Below are 11,528 nucleotides of genomic sequence, written 5' to 3' on the forward strand. Positions count from 1 at the left end.
TTTCTTTCTATTTTTAGTAGAGACGGGGTCTCGCTCTTGCTCAGGCTGGTTTCGAACTCCTGACCTGGAGCAATCCGCCCGCCTCGGCCTCCCAGAGAGCTAGGATTACAGGCGTGAGCCACCGCGCCCGGCCCCCCCTGTGTTCTTATTCATATACCTCTCATGTTGTTCCAGCGTATTGTGGGGGTACCAATGTTAAGGTCGGGTGCCTTGCCCTCTCCAAGCCTCCCCCCTCGGGTCAGAGCTTCAAGTGCGCCCATCCCCCAGTCGGTGCGCACCCACCCCATGCCTAATGGATGTGTATGCCCCTCCCCTCCCCCCACCCGCCCGCCCGACACCCACCCGATGAAGGTGATTCCTCTCTGTCCACTTAGGCGTCCATCCGTTCGTACCAATTTGCTGGTGAGCGCGCTCACGTGGTGCTCGTGTGTCCATTCTTGGGATACTTGGCTTCCTGGAACGGGTTCCAGCTCTGGCCAGGAGAACACGAGAGGCGCCCTCTCACCGCTGCTCCTCACAGCCGAATGGCACTCCGTGGTGTCCACGCGCCACATTTTATTGATGCACTCCTGGATGGATGGGCACTCGGGTCGCTTCCACGTCTTTGGGATTGTGAATTGTGCCCTAACTGTAACCCTAACCCTTACCCAGCCCGTCTCCTCTGCCCCTGCCTGACGCACTCCTCCCCGGCCAGGCCCGTCACTGTCCTGGGCCCCCGCCTGACCGGCTCCTCCCCGCCCGGCCGGTCACCGTCCTCTGCCCCTGCCTGACACGCTCCTTCCCGCCCGGCCTCTCACCGTCCTCGGCCCCTGCCTGACCGGCTCCTCCGTCGCCTGGGCCTTCCAAGGGCTTGGTGTGGACGCTGCTTCCAGGAAGCCCTCCAGAAACCCGGCAGCAGGGTGGCCGCAGCAGTCTCCAGCAGCCGTCCCTAAGTCGCGTGAGTGCGGGGGACGTGCCCCCGCTGTGCCGCGGGGGCCCAGCCTGGTGTCTTCCCTGAGGCCCTGCGGCTGCCGGCTGGGCTGCCGCTCCCCGCAAGGGGAGAGCCGCGGAGGTGGGGACCGCCTCCTGATGGGGACGTACACGCAGCTCTCCACGTCGGATTCCGGGGCTCTCTGTCCTGCCCGAAGGCCCAGCTGGCCTGCGGGTCCTTAGAGTGGCAAAAACCTCCGAAAACTGAGACTGAGGGTCCGGTGGGTGTCTGCACTTTTGTGCTGGGCACCCCAGGGAGGCCCGGGGGCTGGCTGGACAACGTGGTCTGCTGGGCGGGGGGGGGGGGGGGGGGGTTGGAGGAGCAACTGATGCCCTTTGCACTTTGGGTAGCAAGAGTCTGAGGTGTCTCTGAGCCCTGTGCCCTGTGGGGGCGGGGCGGGGGGGAGGAGGAGGAGGAGGAGGAGGAGGTGGGAAGGGCCGGGGCCTGCAGTCCTGTTCCCGGGGTGGCACGGCAAGTGGCTTCTTCCACAGGCTGCTTGGCCTGGGCTCCCTGCACCTGGGCCTTTGGAGGACCGGCCCTGTGCTTGCCAACACTTCCTGCAGGGACCCAGAGCTGGGAGGTGGCATCTCTCAGCCCTGGGTCGGGCAGAGCCCCAGCGGGCCATGCCCACAACCTCTCTCAGCACCGGTCCCCCAGAAGGCTCCTTTGGGACCAGGATTCTCTTGCGGTGACTCTTTAAGGTCTGGCCCCTGGATGGAGGGGCACCAGGAGTAGAGGAGCAGGAAGGGGAAGGGGGTGGCCATGCGAGGGGACACTTTGAGGCCAAGTCCCAGCTTCAGCCTGATCCTCCTGGGAACCCCGCTCTGAGACAAGGAGCCGGGCTTCGCATTCCCACAGCAGCCAGTCGTGGGCTGAGGACACCTGGGGCGTTGGGAACTCCCTGGCTTCTCCTTGGTTTAACATCTAGAGCTGCTTGGGAATCGCGCCGCCACACACACCCGAGTGCAGGTGTCTTCCGCACAGACTGCGGGCCTCGCTCTTCTGAATGCCGCTAGCTCGCCACCCACCCACGGGTGAACCTGGTCAGGGTGCTTTCTCTCGGGGGCAGACTCTTTTCCGGGCGGGCTACCGGTGTCTCTGTTTGCTCGTTTCTTTCTTCCATTTCGGGAAAGGCTTCCTTGCTGGGTGTGGAAATCTCCTATGCCTTCCCTCGCCTATTCTGTCAGCTTTAAAATTCTCCTTCAGTTGCCACCCTCACAGATGGATTAGGAAACTCTTTCCGGTGCACTCATTAGTGAAATGACCTCCAGGAAGCTGGAATCCAATATCTAATGGCCGATTTTTAGCGAGTCCACACGCCAGGGTGGTCGGGGTCCAAAGCAGCCCCGGCCAGGCCCAGGCCCCTTGGACTGGGCCACAGGAGGACACGGAGGAGGGTCCCGGCCCCCACGAAGCGGTGCCGGCAGTTCTCCACGGGCTTGGGCGTTTTCCAGAGGTAGGAGATGGAGGGGACTGATTTCCTCAGCGCCCCCCAAACCACGCCACCCCACCCCACCCATGGGACACATCCCCAGAGAGAGACGCCCCATACACTGGCTGTGCCCCAGCCCTGGCCCGGGGGAATAGGCGGCAGCCCACCCACAGGGCGAGGGGGGGGCGCAGCTGAAAGGGGTTGTGGGGGAGGGCGGCCCCTGGCTGGGGTCAAAGGGCGAGCGTCCCGCGCGTGCGCAGTCAGCGGCAGCGACGCGCTGGGGGTGGGCAGCGGGTAGGTGAAGGAGGCCGGGCGAGGAGACGAGGGGGGCTGGGAGGGCTCCACCTTGGCGAGTCCAGCCGTGGAGGCGCATCTTGTGTGAGTGTGAGTGAGTGTGAGTGTGTGTGTGTGTGTATAGAGAGACAGCCCCCCGCCCCGCCCCGCCCATCACCCCCGTCCCTGGCAGCCCGCGGGACCCGGCCGGCCCGGCCCCGCCCGGCGCGGGGCCTGGGGCGGGAGGCGGCGGCGGGGAAGCGCAGAGAGGCTCGGCTTCTCGAGCGGGGCAGGGGCGCCCTCCGCCGCCGTCTAGGGCCACACCACCCTGAACGCCCCCGATCTCGTCTGGTCTCGGAAGCTAAGCAGGGTCGGGCCTGGTTAGTACTTGGATGGGAGACCGCCTGGGAATACCGGGTGCCACAGGCTGCTGCTTTTTTTTTTTTTTTTTCTTGCCTCTTGTTCTGTCCCCTTTCTGGGAGCGAGGCGGCGGCCCGGGGTGGGGGTCACCCCCACCCTCAGCGCCCGCGCGGTGCCTGGCGCCCCAGCCCGCACCGTGGGGCCTCCTCTTGTCCCAAGCCGCGACACCGCCGCCACGCGGCAGCATGCGTGGCATCTGGACTGTCAGGTCTCAGACCAAAGGTCTGCTCTGTGGGAACCGACACGCTGGAGGAAACCTTGAGAGTCTGAGAGGGGAGGGAGTTCCAGAAGAAGGCCAGGATGTCATTTTGAGGGAGTATGTGACCAGAACTCGTCCCGTTGCTTTTGGGGTTCTATGGGCTACACGCAGGAATCTTTGGTGGTGGCACCTGATGTTGGGGGATCCGGAGTCACACCCAGACCTGCTCCACAGGCCTCCTTTTACTTTTCTCTTCGGATTCATTATTTTTAAAAAGTGTCTCTTACCTCTAGGATTGCATTTTCTTTTCTCTCTCTTTTCAAGCAGATGATGGGAGTACAAGTATTCAGGTGACATGTGTTGCCCGTGCCGCCCTCCCCCCTGTGTTCTTTTTTTTTTTTTTTTGAGACAGAGTCTCGTTTTGCTGCCCAGGCTAGAGTGAGTGCCATGGCGTCAGCCTAGCTCACAGCAACCTCAATCTCCGGGCTCAAGCAATCCTGCTGCCTCAGCCTCCCGAGTAGTTGGGACTACAGGCATGCACCACCACGCCCGGCTGTGTTTTTCTATATATATTAGTTGGCCAATTAATTTCTTTCTATTTTTAGTAGAGACGGGGTCTCGCTCTTGCTCAGGCTGGTTTCGAACTCCTGACCTGGAGCAATCCGCCCGCCTCGGCCTCCCAGAGAGCTAGGATTACAGGCGTGAGCCACCGCGCCCGGCCCCCCCTGTGTTCTTATTCATATACCTCTCATGTTGTTCCAGCGTATTGTGGGGGTACCAATGTTAAGGTCGGGTGCCTTGCCCTCTCCAAGCCTCCCCCCTCGGGTCAGAGCTTCAAGTGCGCCCATCCCCTAGTCGGTGCGCACCCACCCCATGCCTAATGGATGTGTATGCCCCTCCCCTCCCCCCACCCGCCCGCCCGACACCCACCCGATGAAGGTGATTCCTCTCTGTCCACTTAGGCGTCCATCCGTTCGTACCAATTTGCTGGTGAGCGCGCTCACGTGGTGCTCGTGTGTCCATTCTTGGGATACTTGGCTTCCTGGAACGGGTTCCAGCTCTGGCCAGGAGAACACGAGAGGCGCCCTCTCACCGCTGCTCCTCACAGCCGAATGGCACTCCGTGGTGTCCACGCGCCACATTTTATTGATGCACTCCTGGATGGATGGGCACTCGGGTCGCTTCCACGTCTTTGGGATTGTGAATTGTGCCCTAACTGTAACCCTAACCCTTACCCAGCCCGTCTCCTCTGCCCCTGCCTGACGCACTCCTCCCCGGCCAGGCCCGTCACTGTCCTGGGCCCCCGCCTGACCGGCTCCTCCCCGCCCGGCCGGTCACCGTCCTCTGCCCCTGCCTGACACGCTCCTTCCCGCCCGGCCTCTCACCGTCCTCGGCCCCTGCCTGACCGGCTCCTCCGTCGCCTGGGCCTTCCAAGGGCTTGGTGTGGACGCTGCTTCCAGGAAGCCCTCCAGAAACCCGGCAGCAGGGTGGCCGCAGCAGTCTCCAGCAGCCGTCCCTAAGTCGGGTGAGTGCGGGGGACGTGCCCCCGCTGTGCCGCGGGGGCCCAGCCTGGTGTCTTCCCTGAGGCCCTGCGGCTGCCGGCTGGGCTGCCGCTCCCCGCAAGGGGAGAGCCGCGGAGGTGGGGACCGCCTCCTGATGGGGACGTACACGCAGCTCTCCACGTCGGATTCCGGGGCTCTCTGTCCTGCCCGAAGGCCCAGCTGGCCTGCGGGTCCTTAGAGTGGCAAAAACCTCCGAAAACTGAGACTGAGGGTCCGGTGGGTGTCTGCACTTTTGTGCTGGGCACCCCAGGGAGGCCCGGGGGCTGGCTGGACAACGTGGTCTGCTGGGCGGGGGGGGGGGGGGGGGGGGGGTTGGAGGAGCAACTGATGCCCTTTGCACTTTGGGTAGCAAGAGTCTGAGGTGTCTCTGAGCCCTGTGCCCTGTGGGGGCGGGGCGGGGGGGAGGAGGAGGAGGAGGAGGAGGAGGTGGGAAGGGCCGGGGCCTGCAGTCCTGTTCCCGGGGTGGCACGGCAAGTGGCTTCTTCCACAGGCTGCTTGGCCTGGGCTCCCTGCACCTGGGCCTTTGGAGGACCGGCCCTGTGCTTGCCAACACTTCCTGCAGGGACCCAGAGCTGGGAGGTGGCATCTCTCAGCCCTGGGTCGGGCAGAGCCCCAGCGGGCCATGCCCACAACCTCTCTCAGCACCGGTCCCCCAGAAGGCTCCTTTGGGACCAGGATTCTCTTGCGGTGACTCTTTAAGGTCTGGCCCCTGGATGGAGGGGCACCAGGAGTAGAGGAGCAGGAAGGGGAAGGGGGTGGCCATGCGAGGGGACACTTTGAGGCCAAGTCCCAGCTTCAGCCTGATCCTCCTGGGAACCCCGCTCTGAGACAAGGAGCCGGGCTTCGCATTCCCACAGCAGCCAGTCGTGGGCTGAGGACACCTGGGGCGTTGGGAACTCCCTGGCTTCTCCTTGGTTTAACATCTAGAGCTGCTTGGGAATCGCGCCGCCACACACACCCGAGTGCAGGTGTCTTCCGCACAGACTGCGGGCCTCGCTCTTCTGAATGCCGCTAGCTCGCCACCCACCCACGGGTGAACCTGGTCAGGGTGCTTTCTCTCGGGGGCAGACTCTTTTCCGGGCGGGCTACCGGTGTCTCTGTTTGCTCGTTTCTTTCTTCCATTTCGGGAAAGGCTTCCTTGCTGGGTGTGGAAATCTCCTATGCCTTCCCTCGCCTATTCTGTCAGCTTTAAAATTCTCCTTCAGTTGCCACCCTCACAGATGGATTAGGAAACTCTTTCCGGTGCACTCATTAGTGAAATGACCTCCAGGAAGCTGGAATCCAATATCTAATGGCCGATTTTTAGCGAGTCCACACGCCAGGGTGGTCGGGGTCCAAAGCAGCCCCGGCCAGGCCCAGGCCCCTTGGACTGGGCCACAGGAGGACACGGAGGAGGGTCCCGGCCCCCACGAAGCGGTGCCGGCAGTTCTCCACGGGCTTGGGCGTTTTCCAGAGGTAGGAGATGGAGGGGACTGATTTCCTCAGCGCCCCCCAAACCACGCCACCCCACCCCACCCATGGGACACATCCCCAGAGAGAGACGCCCCATACACTGGCTGTGCCCCAGCCCTGGCCCGGGGGAATAGGCGGCAGCCCACCCACAGGGCGAGGGGGGGGCGCAGCTGAAAGGGGTTGTGGGGGAGGGCGGCCCCTGGCTGGGGTCAAAGGGCGAGCGTCCCGCGCGTGCGCAGTCAGCGGCAGCGACGCGCTGGGGGTGGGCAGCGGGTAGGTGAAGGAGGCCGGGCGAGGAGACGAGGGGGGCTGGGAGGGCTCCACCTTGGCGAGTCCAGCCGTGGAGGCGCATCTTGTGTGAGTGTGAGTGAGTGTGAGTGTGTGTGTGTGTGTATAGAGAGACAGCCCCCCGCCCCGCCCCGCCCATCACCCCCGTCCCTGGCAGCCCGCGGGACCCGGCCGGCCCGGCCCCGCCCGGCGCGGGGCCTGGGGCGGGAGGCGGCGGCGGGGAAGCGCAGAGAGGCTCGGCTTCTCGAGCGGGGCAGGGGCGCCCTCCGCCGCCGTCTAGGGCCACACCACCCTGAACGCCCCCGATCTCGTCTGGTCTCGGAAGCTAAGCAGGGTCGGGCCTGGTTAGTACTTGGATGGGAGACCGCCTGGGAATACCGGGTGCCACAGGCTGCTGCTTTTTTTTTTTTTTTTTCTTGCCTCTTGTTCTGTCCCCTTTCTGGGAGCGAGGCGGCGGCCCGGGGTGGGGGTCACCCCCACCCTCAGCGCCCGCGCGGTGCCTGGCGCCCCAGCCCGCACCGTGGGGCCTCCTCTTGTCCCAAGCCGCGACACCGCCGCCACGCGGCAGCATGCGTGGCATCTGGACTGTCAGGTCTCAGACCAAAGGTCTGCTCTGTGGGAACCGACACGCTGGAGGAAACCTTGAGAGTCTGAGAGGGGAGGGAGTTCCAGAAGAAGGCCAGGATGTCATTTTGAGGGAGTATGTGACCAGAACTCGTCCCGTTGCTTTTGGGGTTCTATGGGCTACACGCAGGAATCTTTGGTGGTGGCACCTGATGTTGGGGGATCCGGAGTCACACCCAGACCTGCTCCACAGGCCTCCTTTTACTTTTCTCTTCGGATTCATTATTTTTAAAAAGTGTCTCTTACCTCTAGGATTGCATTTTCTTTTCTCTCTCTTTTCAAGCAGATGATGGGAGTACAAGTATTCAGGTGACATGTGTTGCCCGTGCCGCCCTCCCCCCTGTGTTCTTTTTTTTTTTTTTTTGAGACAGAGTCTCGTTTTGCTGCCCAGGCTAGAGTGAGTGCCATGGCGTCAGCCTAGCTCACAGCAACCTCAATCTCCGGGCTCAAGCAATCCTGCTGCCTCAGCCTCCCGAGTAGTTGGGACTACAGGCATGCACCACCACGCCCGGCTGTGTTTTTCTATATATATTAGTTGGCCAATTAATTTCTTTCTATTTTTAGTAGAGACGGGGTCTCGCTCTTGCTCAGGCTGGTTTCGAACTCCTGACCTGGAGCAATCCGCCCGCCTCGGCCTCCCAGAGAGCTAGGATTACAGGCGTGAGCCACCGCGCCCGGCCCCCCCTGTGTTCTTATTCATATACCTCTCATGTTGTTCCAGCGTATTGTGGGGGTACCAATGTTAAGGTCGGGTGCCTTGCCCTCTCCAAGCCTCCCCCCTCGGGTCAGAGCTTCAAGTGCGCCCATCCCCTAGTCGGTGCGCACCCACCCCATGCCTAATGGATGTGTATGCCCCTCCCCTCCCCCCACCCGCCCGCCCGACACCCACCCGATGAAGGTGATTCCTCTCTGTCCACTTAGGCGTCCATCCGTTCGTACCAATTTGCTGGTGAGCGCGCTCACGTGGTGCTCGTGTGTCCATTCTTGGGATACTTGGCTTCCTGGAACGGGTTCCAGCTCTGGCCAGGAGAACACGAGAGGCGCCCTCTCACCGCTGCTCCTCACAGCCGAATGGCACTCCGTGGTGTCCACGCGCCACATTTTATTGATGCACTCCTGGATGGATGGGCACTCGGGTCGCTTCCACGTCTTTGGGATTGTGAATTGTGCCCTAACTGTAACCCTAACCCTTACCCAGCCCGTCTCCTCTGCCCCTGCCTGACGCACTCCTCCCCGGCCAGGCCCGTCACTGTCCTGGGCCCCCGCCTGACCGGCTCCTCCCCGCCCGGCCGGTCACCGTCCTCTGCCCCTGCCTGACACGCTCCTTCCCGCCCGGCCTCTCACCGTCCTCGGCCCCTGCCTGACCGGCTCCTCCGTCGCCTGGGCCTTCCAAGGGCTTGGTGTGGACGCTGCTTCCAGGAAGCCCTCCAGAAACCCGGCAGCAGGGTGGCCGCAGCAGTCTCCAGCAGCCGTCCCTAAGTCGCGTGAGTGCGGGGGACGTGCCCCCGCTGTGCCGCGGGGGCCCAGCCTGGTGTCTTCCCTGAGGCCCTGCGGCTGCCGGCTGGGCTGCCGCTCCCCGCAAGGGGAGAGCCGCGGAGGTGGGGACCGCCTCCTGATGGGGACGTACACGCAGCTCTCCACGTCGGATTCCGGGGCTCTCTGTCCTGCCCGAAGGCCCAGCTGGCCTGCGGGTCCTTAGAGTGGCAAAAACCTCCGAAAACTGAGACTGAGGGTCCGGTGGGTGTCTGCACTTTTGTGCTGGGCACCCCAGGGAGGCCCGGGGGCTGGCTGGACAACGTGGTCTGCTGGGCGGGGGGGGGGGGTTGGAGGAGCAACTGATGCCCTTTGCACTTTGGGTAGCAAGAGTCTGAGGTGTCTCTGAGCCCTGTGCCCTGTGGGGGCGGGGCGGGGGGGAGGAGGAGGAGGAGGAGGAGGAGGTGGGAAGGGCCGGGGCCTGCAGTCCTGTTCCCGGGGTGGCACGGCAAGTGGCTTCTTCCACAGGCTGCTTGGCCTGGGCTCCCTGCACCTGGGCCTTTGGAGGACCGGCCCTGTGCTTGCCAACACTTCCTGCAGGGACCCAGAGCTGGGAGGTGGCATCTCTCAGCCCTGGGTCGGGCAGAGCCCCAGCGGGCCATGCCCACAACCTCTCTCAGCACCGGTCCCCCAGAAGGCTCCTTTGGGACCAGGATTCTCTTGCGGTGACTCTTTAAGGTCTGGCCCCTGGATGGAGGGGCACCAGGAGTAGAGGAGCAGGAAGGGGAAGGGGGTGGCCATGCGAGGGGACACTTTGAGGCCAAGTCCCAGCTTCAGCCTGATCCTCCTGGGAACCCCGCTCTGAGACAAGGAGCCGGGCTTCGCATTCCCACAGCAGCCAGTCGTGGGCTGAGGACACCTGGGGCGTTGGGAACTCCCTGGCTTCTCCTTGGTTTAACATCTAGAGCTGCTTGTGAATCGCGCCGCCACACACACCCGAGTGCAGGTGTCTTCCGCACAGACTGCGGGCCTCGCTCTTCTGAATGCCGCTAGCTCGCCACCCACCCACGGGTGAACCTGGTCAGGGTGCTTTCTCTCAGGGGCAGACTCTTTTCCGGGCGGGCTACCGGTGTCTCTGTTTGCTCGTTTCTTTCTTCCATTTCGGGAAAGTCTTCCTTGCTGGGTGTGGAAATCTCCTATGCCTTCCCTCGCCTATTCTGTCAGCTTTAAAATTCTCCTTCAGTTGCCACCCTCACAGATGGATTAGGAAACTCTTTCCGGTGCACTCATTAGTGAAATGACCTCCAGGAAGCTGGAATCCAATATCTAATGGCCGATTTTTAGCGAGTCCACACGCCAGGGTGGTCGGGGTCCAAAGCAGCCCCGGCCAGGCCCAGGCCCCTTGGACTGGGCCACAGGAGGACACGGAGGAGGGTCCCGGCCCCCACGAAGCGGTGCCGGCAGTTCTCCACGGGCTTGGGCGTTTTCCAGAGGTAGGAGATGGAGGGGACTGATTTCCTCAGCGCCCCCCAAACCACGCCACCCCACCCCACCCATGGGACACATCCCCAGAGAGAGACGCCCCATACACTGGCTGTGCCCCAGCCCTGGCCCGGGGGAATAGGCGGCAGCCCACCCACAGGGCGAGGGGGGGCGCAGCTGAAAGGGGTTGTGGGGGAGGGCGGCCCCTGGCTGGGGTCAAAGGGCGAGCGTCCCGCGCGTGCGCAGTCAGCGGCAGCGACGCGCTGGGGGTGGGCAGCGGGTAGGTGAAGGAGGCCGGGCGAGGAGACGAGGGGGGCTGGGAGGGCTCCACCTTGGCGAGTCCAGCCGTGGAGGCGCATCTTGTGTGAGTGTGAGTGAGTGTGAGTGTGTGTGTGTGTGTATAGAGAGACAGCCCCCCGCCCCGCCCCGCCCATCACCCCCGTCCCTGGCAGCCCGCGGGACCCGGCCAGCCCGGCCCCGCCCGGCGCGGGGCCTGGGGCGGGAGGCGGCGGCGGGGAAGCGCAGAGAGGCTCGGCTTCTCGAGCGGGGCAGGGGCGCCCTCCGCCGCCGTCTAGGGCCACACCACCCTGAACGCCCCCGATCTCGTCTGGTCTCGGAAGCTAAGCAGGGTCGGGCCTGGTTAGTACTTGGATGGGAGACCGCCTGGGAATACCGGGTGCCACAGGCTGCTGCTTTTTTTTTTTTTTTTTTTCTTGCCTCTTGTTCTGTCCCCTTTCTGGGAGCGAGGCGGCGGCCCGGGGTGGGGGTCACCCCCACCCTCAGCGCCCGCGCGGTGCCTGGCGCCCCAGCCCGCACCGTGGGGCCTCCTCTTGTCCCAAGCCGCGACACCGCCGCCACGCGGCAGCATGCGTGGCATCTGGACTGTCAGGTCTCAGACCAAAGGTCTGCTCTGTGGGAACCGACACGCTGGAGGAAACCTTGAGAGTCTGAGAGGGGAGGGAGTTCCAGAAGAAGGCCAGGATGTCATTTTGAGGGAGTATGTGACCAGAACTCGTCCCGTTGCTTTTGGGGTTCTATGGGCTACACGCAGGAATCTTTGGTGGTGGCACCTGATGTTGGGGGATCCGGAGTCACACCCAGACCTGCTCCACAGGCCTCCTTTTACTTTTCTCTTCGGATTCATTATTTTTAAAAAGTGTCTCTTACCTCTAGGATTGCATTTTCTTTTCTCTCTCTTTTCAAGCAGATGATGGGAGTACAAGTATTCAGGTGACATGTGTTGCCCGTGCCGCCCTCCCCCCTGTGTTCTTTTTTTTTTTTTTTTGAGACAGAGTCTCGTTTTGCTGCCCAGGCTAGAGTGAGTGCCATGGCGTCAGCCTAGCTCACAGCAAC

The 11,528-nt window shown here is 63.3% G+C and overlaps 3 non-coding genes across 3 annotated transcripts; all 3 read left to right on the forward strand.

Moving 5' to 3' along the window:
- Positions 1-2,985: 2,985 nt before the first annotated feature.
- On the forward strand, positions 2,986-3,104 carry LOC142873836 (5S ribosomal RNA). Its single transcript, XR_012921809.1, has one exon. It is a non-coding gene; the product is annotated as a 5S ribosomal RNA (ribosomal RNA).
- Positions 3,105-6,870: 3,766 nt separating this feature from the next.
- On the forward strand, positions 6,871-6,989 carry LOC142873837 (5S ribosomal RNA). Its single transcript, XR_012921810.1, has one exon. It is a non-coding gene; the product is annotated as a 5S ribosomal RNA (ribosomal RNA).
- Positions 6,990-10,744: 3,755 nt separating this feature from the next.
- On the forward strand, positions 10,745-10,863 carry LOC142873838 (5S ribosomal RNA). The gene has a single exon (XR_012921811.1). It is a non-coding gene; the product is annotated as a 5S ribosomal RNA (ribosomal RNA).
- Positions 10,864-11,528: the final 665 nt, after the last annotated feature.

The sequence above is a fragment of the Microcebus murinus genome, chromosome 11, assembly GCF_040939455.1.
Source record: "Microcebus murinus isolate Inina chromosome 11, M.murinus_Inina_mat1.0, whole genome shotgun sequence".
Taxonomy (NCBI): domain Eukaryota; kingdom Metazoa; phylum Chordata; class Mammalia; order Primates; family Cheirogaleidae; genus Microcebus; species Microcebus murinus.